The following is a 13,788-nucleotide window of genomic DNA, read 5'->3' on the forward strand; positions in this document are numbered from 1 at the left end:
AGTATTCCTAAAATAGTCGAGACACACAGGAACGAAGTAAAATGGATTAAAATCTTTCATAGTCTGAGTAACTATCCACTTATTCATTCCTTACCTTATCAATTTGTTTGTTTCATTTCAGTTTACAAAAAACTCTTTTAAAAGGTTCAGTTGTACTCTCCATTTATCTTCAATAACAAGCACAAATTTCATTAACTGTAGTGAATTCTTCGGAGCCCAATTAATATGCTAAAAACTCCCCTGTTCATGGTGCCTAAGTGTTGACCTGTGAAATCTTCATATTTTTCAAATTAGAAGGTAGCTTAGGAAGTAATAACCTCTTGCCTGCCCAGTAGATTGAGCAAGAGTGAGTAATATGTTAAGCCAATTTCCAGTGCAACAAAACAAGAGTGATATTTCATTTATGAAATTAAAATACTTAGTCAACTTCATGGGGAAAAATGAATGTGATCAAAACTTCTGGTCTCTGAGAGAAAAGACAATGAAAGAAACAAGAATATGCAGGATTGAAAGAAAGCAATGTTGAACGGAAGCTGTATGAAAGGACAGAGAAAAGCAAAGTGCAGTGAGGAAGACAGTTCTTTGGTTTCCTGGGTAACAGATGTCAAGAACTCCAAGCAAGGGAGCTGATAAAGGTTCTTCCCAAGCAAATCAAGTTGCTGCGACCACAGATGAGTTCGTACAGGAAGTTAATAGCGCGGGTTCCACCAGCACAACCACTCAGATATTTAACCAGAGGTAGGAAATATGAACACTAACCTAGAAGCCCTAATGAATTCTTTTGGAAATACATTTCCTCAGCAAGTTAGACACAGTTACTTAACCAGCATTCCTTGTCTTGCATAATTGAATATTGATTGAAAATTTAATGCCTTCAAAGTAAAATAGGCTGGTACAGTATGGAAGGAAGAACTCGATTGTAGGATCATGGAGCGTGGCTTCCTGCTGACATATGAAGGGTCTGAAGCATCTCTTCACCAATAACACCAGCCCCGTTGGTTCTGTCTTTAAGTCATCATTGTCATTCCAGTCACCAGCAGCCCTAATAATCCTATCAAATTCACTTGAACTCAATTCAGTAGAAGAAAATTAAAAAGATTCATCCAATTTGATACTTGAAATACCTGCAAATGGGCAAAATGGGCTTTATTGCCATTCCAAAGCAGGGTTTCATCAAAATGCTAAATTCAGTTTGGGCACTGAGATGATATTCCATGAAATTAATTGATACATGAAATAAGAGTTATTTTATGACAAAAGCAAAATGAGATCATCACAACAATTTCTGAAAATCATCACTTAACCCTGAAACTTTGGATGGGCAGCACATCCGCAGACGGCTTAATGAAGAGCACATCAGTAAAGGCATGTATTTTTCTAACTAAGAAGAAAAAGACAGTCCCGTTGATTTCCTGTTGGATGGCAAAGGAGAGCTTTGCAGTGCTGCCTTGTGAAGAGTTGTTTACTGCTTGGAAAAGGGTTTCCTATTAAGCATGTACTGAATATGTTGCAATGTCACAGAACAGTGTCAGCTGTATAGCTGCCAAAAATGACATCAATTCTAACCCCCACAAAGACAGACATTGTTAGGGGGACCATTAATGAGGCACACACTTTTTCTGTCCTCCACAGAGTAAGAGATCAAGATGTTCCAGTCAAGACAACCCAGTGAAATTTTCTTTCCAGAAAATTTAAAAAAAAAATAACACTGAAGAAATTTAGAACCACAAAAGTTTTTTAAAAAAATAATACAAAGTTTAATGAAAAAATGAACAGTAATGGGTACAATTATAAAGTGTTCACCTAATATAGAAGCATAAATAGAAATACATGCAGATAAACATGCGTGCACACACATACAATATATAACATTATTCTCAGGAAATATTTACTAAATTTATTTTAATCCTCCAAAATTGTACTCTGCATTTGTAATTCTTTTCCATGTTTCACAGTCTGATTTAAATGCTATATGTGAATAATGGACACAGTCAGCAAAAGTTTTTCTATCCTTTGTGCTGGTTAACAATCATTGATAAAATGTACAATGACTACATTCTTTTCTGAACAAAGGTCAAAATTACTATAATTTTTAGTAGCTTTAATATGCCAGTTTCTTTCTTACATATATATTTACCACGATGCAGATATCTACAAGCTAGTTATGATTATTGACGTGCTACAGAGAAAGACACTGAATTCAGAAGAGATCACTAGAATGTACCAAAGCCATGTGGGAAGCAAGTGGTTAAAGTTTGTAGTCAAAGAAAAGCCCAGAACTCACTAGCTGAAGCTGAAACCACAATTTGCCCACTAGAGGGTAAAACTGAAGAGAAGTCACAACCCTTAGAAATGCCCTCCAAAATTGAAAGGGAGACAGGATAAAGGAATATAATTTCTCCATTCCTCCTGGTCTCATTATCCCATCAACTATAACCCAACAGTCGAAATCCCTGGAAGTCAGAGAGCAGATAAGCCTAGGAAACAAAGTCCCTTCCAAACTAGGGAAAGAGTGGGAAAATGGATCTCAAAGTCATCAGGTGGAAGAACTGCATAGTGAGGTCATTCACTAAGTCACTAAGTCACTAATGAATGACTTGTGACAGAAAGTGACATGGCTCTACAGAGCAAAACATTCCAATTGCAGGTTCTGAGCGATAGTACAGGGATAGGGCACTTGCCTTGCACCCAGCACCCTATATTGTTTCCCAAGTACTCTAGGAGTTATTCCTGAGTTTGGATACAGGATAAACCATATATATCTCTGGGTGTGGCCTCCAAACAAACAAACCAACCAAAACAACACTGCACTACCAATGGGAGACTCACTAACCTGCTCTTTCTGCTTCAACATTCCAGATAATAACTGTTCCATCAAAGTCTGAAAGTGAGAACCATATGGAACCAGTGTCCCAGCTGACCCACAGAAATATAGCATCTAACCAGAGTGAGAAATAAGTGCTTTTTTAAGTCACTGAAATTTGAAAACTTTTCACTATTTTCAGGGAAACCAAGTCTATCCTGAGAGAGAGAAAAAAAACAGAACTAACAAGTCCCTCACAACTACACAGTGTTCGCTACTACTCTCTGATGAAACTGTTCTTGATAGAAGGCTTTTAATTGAAATACAATGGTAATGTTGACCAATTGGGTGAAAGCTGTTGTTACCAACAGTTTACACTGCAGGGAAGGTGCCTTAGAAATATTTGTTTCTAGACATAATTCTTATATTTCAAATACCCTTCCTTTTTCATTTCTGAACTAACTATAGGTATTATATACCTCTCAAGCTGAGGATCCAAGTCTAGCCCTCAAGCAGTAATGACCCTATATATTATCTAGGACTTTATTTTTGGATGAGATTAATTGCAAAATAAATTTATTTTTTGTTGTTAGTCCAAACATTTGAAAACCAGATGAGCTAACTGTTTCTTAGCAAATATTTTCAACTTCTACATACCAGATTCCCAATAGAGATGTGTTTTAGTATAGATACATTAATCTTGTCCAAAGAGTTCTAAGCTGGAAGTGGCAGATATTACTTTCACATAGAATCATGGAACATCTAGCATAAAAACTCTTGAACTTTCTTTCACCATGACAGAGACCAGCTGGAATGAAAACTCTAGAACTCCCTTTCACTATAACCTAGAACAACAATATTTCCAGTACAGTTCATCTCATGGGACAACAAGATGTTGAGCTCCCAGGTGATATCCTATAGACTAAAAAGTATTCTTTATATCTTGGCTGGAGCAATAGCACAGCAGGTAGGGTGTTTGCCTTGCATGCGGCCAACCCGGCCAACCCGGGTTTGATTCCTCCACTCCTCTCAGAGAGCCCAGCAAGCTACTGAGAGTATCTCACCGGCACTTCAAAGCCTGTCAAGCTACCCATGATGTATTCTATATGCCAAACACAGTAACAAGTGTCACAATAGAGGCATTACTGGGCCCGCTCAAGCAAATCGGTGAACAACAGGAGGACAATGACAGTGACTTTCTTTAAATCCTCTGAGATTTGTATTTAAGATTAAAACTAGTTAATGATTTACATACGTTGTAATTAAACCAGACATGTAAAGTGAAGAGTGTGCTTGAGAAGAGTACTCTTTCAATACGGGAAATATTTTTTGAGTTTCTTGGTCACAGTAAGTGGTGCTAAGGGGTTGGTCATGGCTCTGAGTTCAAGGATCATTCCTGGAGGACTTGGGGGAACCATGTGGAATACCAAAGATGGAACCCAGGTCAGCAGTATCCAAGGCAAGTGCAGTATCACTCTGGGGATAATTCCTGGAAGAGCTTGAGGGCCCAGAAGCAAAGAATTTTTAAAAGTGAAAAATCTAGCAGAATCTTCCTGCTCAAAAGAGACTACTTCAAGGATAAAATGGTCAACTGTCCAATACTGCTAAGGGCTGAAGGCTGAAAAGAATAAATTTCTTCTGACTTTAGCAACAAGGTCATCATGCTGATCTTAGCAAGATATTTTTTTCAGCAAATAAAGGAAACAAAGGGCACCAAACAGTAAGGTTTGAAGGTTAAGTGGGACTTTGAAGAAAAAAAGAGGTAAAATATAAACAACAATTTGAAAAGCCTAGATGGGCAGAGGTGGGGAGGGAGGTAGTAGAGATGGCGTGATGAGAGACAGAAAAAAAGCACCTTGAAAACAAGGTGTTTTTTGTTTTTTTGCTTTTTGGTTCACACTCAGCAATGCACAGGGGTTACTCCTGGTTCATACACTCAGGAATTTCTCCTGGCAGTGCTCGGGGGACCATATGGGATGCTGGGAATTGAACCCAGGTCGGGCCACGTGCAAGGCAACCACCCTACCTGTTGTGCTATCACTCCAGCCCCGAAAACAAGGGTTTTTGAGACTTATGCTGAACACATCCCATTGTAGTACTATAAGGTATTCTATAAAGTATAATTATTTCAAATACTAGTTACTGAGGAAGGAAGAAAAATTGCCTTTCATGTAAAATATGAAATGCTTTATTTTTGTAATTTAAGGCCTGCTATTTTTTTATAAAGAGAAACATATGCACCTGCAAGTCTACAACTAAACTTAACTACAGGGACACTGGCAAATCATTGCATTATTAATTAGACATCCATATGCTGGCATGAGAATCAAATTTGGTGTTAACAACTAGAAATGTGCTGATTGAAAATACAAAACACAGAGCTCGAATGTGAAAAAGAATGCACTGGCCATCATAATACACATAGAAAGAGAAACTTATTGAGATCGTGCATTTTCAGCAGCTTCTGTTTAAACAATACCTAAAGTATCCATTGCACACTCTCCGTTGCTATTTCCTGAGGACATCCTTTCAGTCAAAAAAGTAAAATTATCAATGAGCCAATTAACAGTCCATTAATTGCTGATGAAATGGTTAATTGCTATAATTTCAGGTAGTTTCATATTCAAATAATTTTTGCACCACAGCAAAACAGAAGTCACTATTCAAATGAAAAATTCAGACTGCATTTATAGATTCTAATTCCTGATATATCTGCCTGTACACATTTTCATTCAAAAGCAGCAAGGGAAATAATGTTAAGTTAATAATAATGACAAAAATAACTTTTCACTAAACCCCTCAAATGTGACAAATTAGAGTTGGGTGGATTATATATCTTAGCTCAAATTCTCTTAATAAGTCTAAGTGGCAAATATTCCTATTTTATACACATAAAGAGCATACTAGGTTTGGGAGGCCACATCTGGAAGTGTTCAGGGCTTAATCCTGGCTCTGCAGTAAGACATAATTCATGGCAGTGCTTGGGGGACCATAGCGTGCACCAGTAATCAAATCCAGGTTGGCTGTGTGCAAGTGCCCCACCCACTGAACTCTCTCTCTGGCCCATGGAGAGCATACTAGCTTATAAGTCTATAGGTAGGAAGTAACCAAGGCAGGATAATAACCAAGTTCCCTAAGTCACCAAAATGTTGGACAGACTAGCAAAACACCATTAAAAATATAGGAAGATGCCTTGCACATGGCCAACCTTGGTTCAATTTCTGGCATTGCATATGGTGCCATGAGCACCACTGGGATCACTCCCCAACAGAGAGCCAGGAAATGTCCACACAACACTGCTGGGTGCGGCCTGCAAACCTCCCAACTCACCCCCCTCCACACACACACTCAAAGAAAAAAGTTCAACATATACTTCCTTAAAGCAGATATTCAGATGATCAGCAGGGATAAGGAAAAGTGTTCATAATCACTTATTACCAGAGAAATGCAATGAAATAGCACCTTAAACCACTGAGAACAGTCTATATCAAAAAGTCTGAAAACACTGGTGGAGAGATGGGTATTTGATCATTGTGTGACTGTAACCCAAACATGAAAGCTTATAACTATCTCATGGTGATTCAATAAATTTTTTTAAGAAAATATTTTTTAAAAGTCTGAAAACAATGCTGGCAGGAAAAAGGGGGAAAAGAAACTGTTGGTAGAAATGTATGCTGGTTTCACTTCTATGGTAAACAATACTGAAATATTGCAAAATATCGCACAATTGCCACATTGTCCAGTATTTCCACTCCTTGCTCCCTATCTCAAGAGCACAAAAATACTTATTCTTAAAGATATGTGCACATCCATGTTTATTGCAGTACTACTTATTTACAATGCCAGAGATATGAAAACAAGCCAAGTGCCCAAGGACAAATGAAGAAGTTGTAGTATACATACACAAATGAATACAACTCAGCTATAAGAAATGATGAAATCTTGCCTTTTGCTACAACTCTGGAAGAAACATTGGAGTATTACATTTAGTAAAATAAGTCACTAAAAACAAATACAAGATAATTTCACTTACAGGTGGAATATAAAGAAATAAGGTAAGAGAAAGGACAAGGTTCAATGAAAACAAGTCCTTGGACTCTGACACCAGAACTGAAATTAAGGGAGGAGGAATGGTATAGGAAGTGGGAGAGATATGCCAGATGAGAAACATAGTGGTGTGTTTTGGGAATGTTGGTGGTGAAATAACTTTGTATGCCAAAAAATTTAAATATTGGGCCTGGAGCAATAGCACAACGAGTAGGGAGTTTGCCTTGCATGCAGCCACCCAAGGTTCGATTCCCAGCATTCCATATGGTCTCCTGAGCACTGCCAGGAGTAATTCCTGAGTGCGCAGAGCCAAGAGTAACCCTTGTGCATTGCCGGGTGTGACCCAAAAAGAAAAAAAAGAAAGTTAAATATTAACACTATGTAAACCTCAATCACTGTCACTGTCATCCCGTTGATCCTCGAATTACTTGAGTGGGCACCAGTAACGTCTCTATTCCTTCCAATCCTGAGATTTTAGCAGCTTCTTCTTACTCATCTTTTCCCAATGACTGGAGGCTCTTTCAGGGTCATGGTAATAAGACCTGTTGTCGTTACTGTATTTGGTATATTGAATATGCCACGGGGAGCTTGCCAGGCTCTGCCTGTGCGGGTGGGATATTCTTGGTAGCTAGCCAGGCTCTCCAAGAGGCATATATTTATATATTTTTCTCTATGATTGCCTACTGTCTGAACCCCATCAGATATGGTGTAGTAATTGTTTAAAATGGGTAGGAAATGTCTTATAATGTGTCTTCGCGGCCGCAAGGTCAGGAAAGCGGCCTGGAGCATGGAGGTAGTTGGGTAGTGGAGGTTGGCTGCTGGGACTGGGTCCCTTGGGGTGGGAAGGGCTCTCACCCGCCCGACAGCCTCAATAACAACAAAATATAAGCAAAACCAAAAAGTATGGATATTTTTCATTAACAGTACAAATATCCAATCTCTAGATTGTCAAGGCTCAGGAAAACAATTTCATTCAGCTTGTGAAAATTGTAGCATACTTCTATGAGTATCTTATAGAAGGCTTGAAGGTATATATTTTGTTTAAAATTTGGTATATAAATATTGTTATTAAGGCCCTCAAAAAATCTCTGTGCAGTATTGACCAAAAAAAGGAAAACTCTGTGAGCAAGAAGTCTTATTTTATGAAATAATTTACTTATTTATCTCAAAGGACCTTTTGAATTCTAATACAAGTGGGTAAAATAACAACAGCAAAACTAATTGTAAACAACTTTTACAATGAGATAAACTCATGGGTGTAGGAACCCCTTTGCTATCTATATTTATTCTTTTCCTTCTATTAAATATTTACAAATTTACATTTGCCCAGTGAATTTAAATGTGAGAAAACTAATCTCCTGCTTGCATATGTAGTATATATTTGTAAAGACTCCTATTTTGTTCCCCATTGCTAATATAAAATGAACTTTAATTAAAAAATAAATCAGAAGGCACTCTATTCTGGAGCTGCTCACATTCCATTTCTGGGTGCCTAGTTGTTCTTTTACTTTAAGGCACTTCAACCTGGGGTTGGTTACTTACCCAAGTTCCTCTTTAGGGCAAAAACTTCCTTTATTTGGGGGCCTTTCTTCTCTTCTGGAGAATCTCATATTCTTCTTGGAATTAGAATCGTCCTTCAATATAATTCTTTTACTACACACACACACACACACACACACACACACACACCACATCAGGACTAGTATGTGGCTTCCATCCTTAACTCAATAAATAAGTCTCTTGGTCAGCATGGGCAGGAATATAAAACATGCAGCAATAGCACAGTGGTAGCGCGTTTGCCTTGCACGCAGCCAACATGGCCGACCCGAGTTCGATTCCTCCGCCCCTCTCGGAGAGCCCGGCAAGCTACCAAGGGTATCTCACCCGCACGGCAGAGCCTGGCAAGCTCCCCGTGACGTATTCGATATGCCAGATACAGTAACAACAAAGTCTCCAATGGAGACATTACTGGGCCCGCTCGAGCAAATCGATGATCAATGGGAGGTCCTTTACCTTACCTTACCTTTACATTCTATTTTTGTCAGTCTAGCTAATGGGACAATTGCTGTGAAATTCCAAAATCCGAAGTGCCCTCAACAGCTCCATGTTTACTATTGGGTGAATAATGTTCATGATCCTTCATTCCATGAAGATGTTTCACCGTGCAGGCACCATTCCATGCACCAAATAAGAAGCTTTATAATGATGAGAAAAAAGGAATTTCAGTCAGAAAATGTGGGCTAAATTATTGATACTATATAAAAGGCTTGTTTTTCATAAGAACAGAAGACCCTCTATGACTTAGTTCCCTACTTTGAACAATTAATAGTACCAACTTCACCATCCTGATGAGACAAAAACTGGAAAAACAACTTGAAGGCTATATCAAGTTTGACAGATACATGACGTAGGATAACATATTATTTAAATAGTAGTTTCTTCAATTAATAGTTGCAGCTATATTTTGTTAAAGCAGCTTTCTGTTGGCCAATGAAAACATTAACTAGTTTTTTTTTACATTCATATGTTCACAATGATATTCTATAAAAGTATAGCAAAACCTCTTTTCAAATAATAATTTATTTGGGGTAGTGGGGGTCTGAACCACACCAGCTATTCTCATGATGTTCCCCTGGCTTTGAGCTCAGGGATCACTCCTGGAGGGGCACATATGACCCATATGCAGCTCCTGGTATCAAATCTGAGTCTCCATATTCAAGGCAAACACTTTAATCCCTGTTCTAAATCTTCAGTCCCTTTTCAAAATAAATAAACAGAATGCAAATCACAAATCCATTTAGGTTTACATTTCCTTTTCAAATAGCCTAAAGGTGTAATTCAGCAGATCATCCTGTCTACAATAACTCTAATACTATTATTGTTGGGACAGAGAGAGAGCATCAAAACCTAGTAACAACAACAAAATACTGTTATTTTTCATCTCTGTAAATGTATATATAGTAAGGATGGCCTTGGAGTAACTAGAAGGAAAATCAAAAGACACGGTATTTGTAACCATGAGGAAATAACTAATATGGAAAGCAAAGGCATTAGAAATTGATTTTAATAAAGAGCATATTTGATGACACTATCTCAAGACATCAAAAACATTGTTTTTTCTGGTTTTGTTTTTCTGGGATTACTTTTTTGGTGGGTGAGGGGCACAGCTGGTGATACTCAGGGCTTACTCCTGATTCTGTGCTCAGGGATCACTCCTGATGGGCTCATGGGAACATATGGAGTCCCGGGAATCAAACCTGGGTTGGCCATTTTACTACTGCTCCAGTACGATGAAGACATTCTGAAATACATGACTGTAAAACCTAAAAAAGGAATACTATTATCTAAAAATCCATGAATGAACTGTCCCTTTGTAAGTTCTGAAAAATATTTCAAAGGTAATTTTATCATTTGAGAATATGTGACAAATTTCTGCTTATGAGTACTTGTTTCAAGATTTTGCAAACTTCCCTAAGTGCTACAAAGACAAATATACAATGTAAGTGAAAATAAGGATATTATTCATTAATTACTCATCCTTTGTCCATAACATCTTGTAGTCATTTGCAGGATCATTTGAGTGATACAAAAGGGAAGATGGTAAACATACAGAGAGAAACTTCAGACTCAAAAGCATTCCATAATATTTAAAGTGAATAATTCCATTTTCATTAGATAATTAAAGTGATATAACTGTATTTTTAAAACAACAAATGAGGTAATATCTGCAATTTCCCCTAGGCTACTGAGATGTTCATTAAAAGCTGAATTAATTGTTAAAACCTGAAAATAATTTCTATTATAGTAAACACCATTAATTTTAATGTTGTCTGGAAAGTGAAAATATGTGCATGCCTAGAATAAGAGAGAAAATTCTACAACTGACAAAATATCCAAATACATTTTCCTCTTCAAGAACTCACACTGTGCTTTTTTTTGCATTGATGATAACCAATATTTCAGTTCACTATTGCTTAAACAAATCCCTAAAGAAAACTGGAAACAGTTAATACAGAAGAAGTGCCTCTTGGGGAGCTACAAGAAAGCTATAATAATTGGATACAAATCTATAGGAATGGCTTTCTTTAGTTGAATAATATTTTTAGTTTAAATATACTGAAATTTGTATATTTATAAATTTATAAATATTTATTATATAATCATGTATATAAAATATATAATATATGGGCTGGAGCAATAGCACAGCAGGTAGGGCATTTGCCTTGAACGCAGCCAACATGGCCAACCCGAGTTCAATTCCTCTGCCCCTCTCTGAGAGCCCAGCAAGCAACTGAGAGTATTTTGCCCACACGGCAAAGCCTGGCAAGCTACCCTTGACGTATTCGATATGCCAAACACAGTAACAAGTCTCACAATGTTACTGGGCCCACTCAAGCAAATTGATGGACAATGGGAAGACAGTGACAGTGAAATATAATATATAATATTTTGTAAGAATCAAATTTTTGAATTTGTGAAAATGTATCAAGGCAAAACCTGGCAAACTCCCCGCGCATATTCGATATGCCAAACACAGTAACAACAAAGTTTCACAATGGAGACGTTACTGGGCCCGCTCAAGAAAATCAATGAACAATGGGGTGACAGTGACAGCGAAAATGTATAACTACAATTGAATGTTATAGATTTATTGAGAATATAAGAGAAGATATATGGATACATAGAAATAACAGTAAGACATGCCCAATCCCTGCCATAAATTTAAGGTCATGGTGAATCAGTTCATTTGGTTAGTTGTTTCTGTTCAGCTCATCAATTGAGATAGAATAATTTGTTTATCAAGAAAAAATGCAGTGCTTGCTTCGGCAGCACATATACTAAAATTGGAATGATATAGAGAAGATTATCATTGGCCTTGTGCAAGGATGACACACAAATTCGTGAAGCGTTCTGTATTTTTGTCTACAACTGTACCTCATGGTGTCTAATAAAAATTTTTTTTAAAAAAGGGAAAAAAAGAAAAAATGCAAAACATATAAGGGGAATTCCGATTACTATTAGTATTTGGTTCCCACTGAATGAGGCACATGAAAATCATCACTTACTATCAGAGAAATCAAAATCAAGACAACAATGAGATACCATCTCACACCAGTGAGAATAGCACATAGCGAAAATAATGGAGCAATATGGGGTGGGGATGTGGTGAAAAAGGAACTCAATCATTCCCGGTGGGAATGTTGTCTGGTTCAACCCTAACAACAGTATGGAGGGTTCTCAGGAAACTTATACTTGAGCAGCAATTCCACTTTGGGAGAATTTACCCCAGGACAGAAAAATATTCATTCAAAAGGACACATGCACACCATTACTCACTGCAGCACTCAGAACAATAGCTAGGATTTGGAACCAACCTGGATGTTTAACAACAGATCAGTGAGTCATGGAAATGTGGCATATATATGCAACGAAATACTATATAGCTATATAAGGAATGATAAAATTATGCAATTTGCTGCAATATGGATGGAACTGGAAGATATAATGATAAATGAAGTAACCCAGGAGAAGGATAAACATCGGATGATATCACTTATATGTGGTATTCTGAGTAACTGGATGAGTAAATATAATAGTCGAAAGGGGGATGCCTAGACAACCCTTGGTCCCAAAGCATAGGGAGGAGAAGGAAAGACAATGAGTGTTTGGAGGGGGCGGGGGAGAAGAGATGTATGAAAAGCAACAAAGGACAAGGGTCAAGGTACATCAGTTGTGTTGGGGAATGATAGATGTAAATATTCAAAACACATAGTCAGCAACAACATTGCTTCTCCATCTTTTGACTAAGATCAAGTGTAGCAACCCTGGACTCATGATACCCAAAGTTATTTAAACAAGCTTAAAAAGGTGTGGGTTGAGATGGCAGGCAGGGGTGGGTGTGGGGGTAGGAGAGGGAACCTGGGAACGCTGGTAGAGGGAAGATGAAACTGGTGGTGGGATCAGTGACAGAACATTGTATGTCTAAAACACAATACTGAATAATTTAGCAAATCACATTGCTTTCACAAAATAAATTTTGGGGGTAAAAGGAAAAAAAAGTGAAAAATAAAGTTCCCACTGAATCTATTTAGTTCTGCCAAATGCATTCCCTAAACTATATCATCTAAGAATGTTTATCTGCATATTAGTTTAATTTTCAAGTAATCACTCAAACTATAAAAATTCTATCAGTGACAAAAATCTTAAGTAGGAAGAAGCTCTAAATCTTGCTTCGTAAACATTTGTAAATAATTGTGAAAACCAAATGGAATTTGTCCTGTTTTAAATCACTTGAAAGGCTAGATTTCATGAAGACAAAGTTTCTAATGAGTCGAAGACAAACCACCATCCACCATGTACCAGTAAGAAAGCGCAAACTCAAACCAGAATGTAGCTGAGCGGTAGTGCTGATGCCTTGCATGCATGAGGCCCTGGGTTCATTCGCCAGGACCAGAGAGACAGAGACAGTGAGAAAGTGAGGCTGAGAGTGACAGAGCAAATAAATGCTACTAATTAAAAGATGACAACTATAAATTTAATCAAATTAAATCCTGATTTCAGAGATATTAAATGTGTGCTTAGAATCTGTGAAATGTGATAGCCTTTGTTCATCTTCCTCATAGAGAACATCTATGTAGGCACTAGGGGAATAATTACGTTCACAAGTAAGCTTGTGCAGTAATTAAGCTCAACCTAGTTCCATAAAATAGAAAATTATTAGGTAATTATTATTTCACCTATAAAATCCCAGAGAACAGAGAACTATTAAGCATAACCACAATGGTGATATGACATAAATTCTAAGTAAATATCACCCTAAGAACTAAATTAAACGTGGGGTAGTTATGAAATTAAAAACTAAAGGTGGCTTATGAGGAAAGGCAGGCTTCACTGAACTGGACAAGGGAACTAAGAGGTAGCAAGGGTTTCACAAGTGA

The 13,788-nt window shown here is 37.5% G+C and overlaps 1 protein-coding gene and 1 non-coding gene across 3 annotated transcripts in view; one reads left to right on the forward strand and one right to left on the reverse strand.

The window, feature by feature from the left end:
• Positions 1 to 13,788, reverse strand: part of IL1RAPL1 (interleukin 1 receptor accessory protein like 1) — a 1,428,491-nt gene that overhangs the window by 1,305,601 nt on the left and 109,102 nt on the right. The gene's annotated exons all lie outside the window — the stretch shown is intronic.
• LOC130039495 (U6 spliceosomal RNA) lies at positions 11,665 to 11,771 on the forward strand. The gene has a single exon (XR_008794914.1). It is a non-coding gene; the product is annotated as a U6 spliceosomal RNA (small nuclear RNA).

This window comes from Sorex fumeus, unplaced genomic scaffold (genome assembly GCF_029834395.1).
Source record: "Sorex fumeus unplaced genomic scaffold, SorFum_2.1 ptg000086l, whole genome shotgun sequence".
NCBI lineage: Eukaryota > Metazoa > Chordata > Mammalia > Eulipotyphla > Soricidae > Sorex > Sorex fumeus.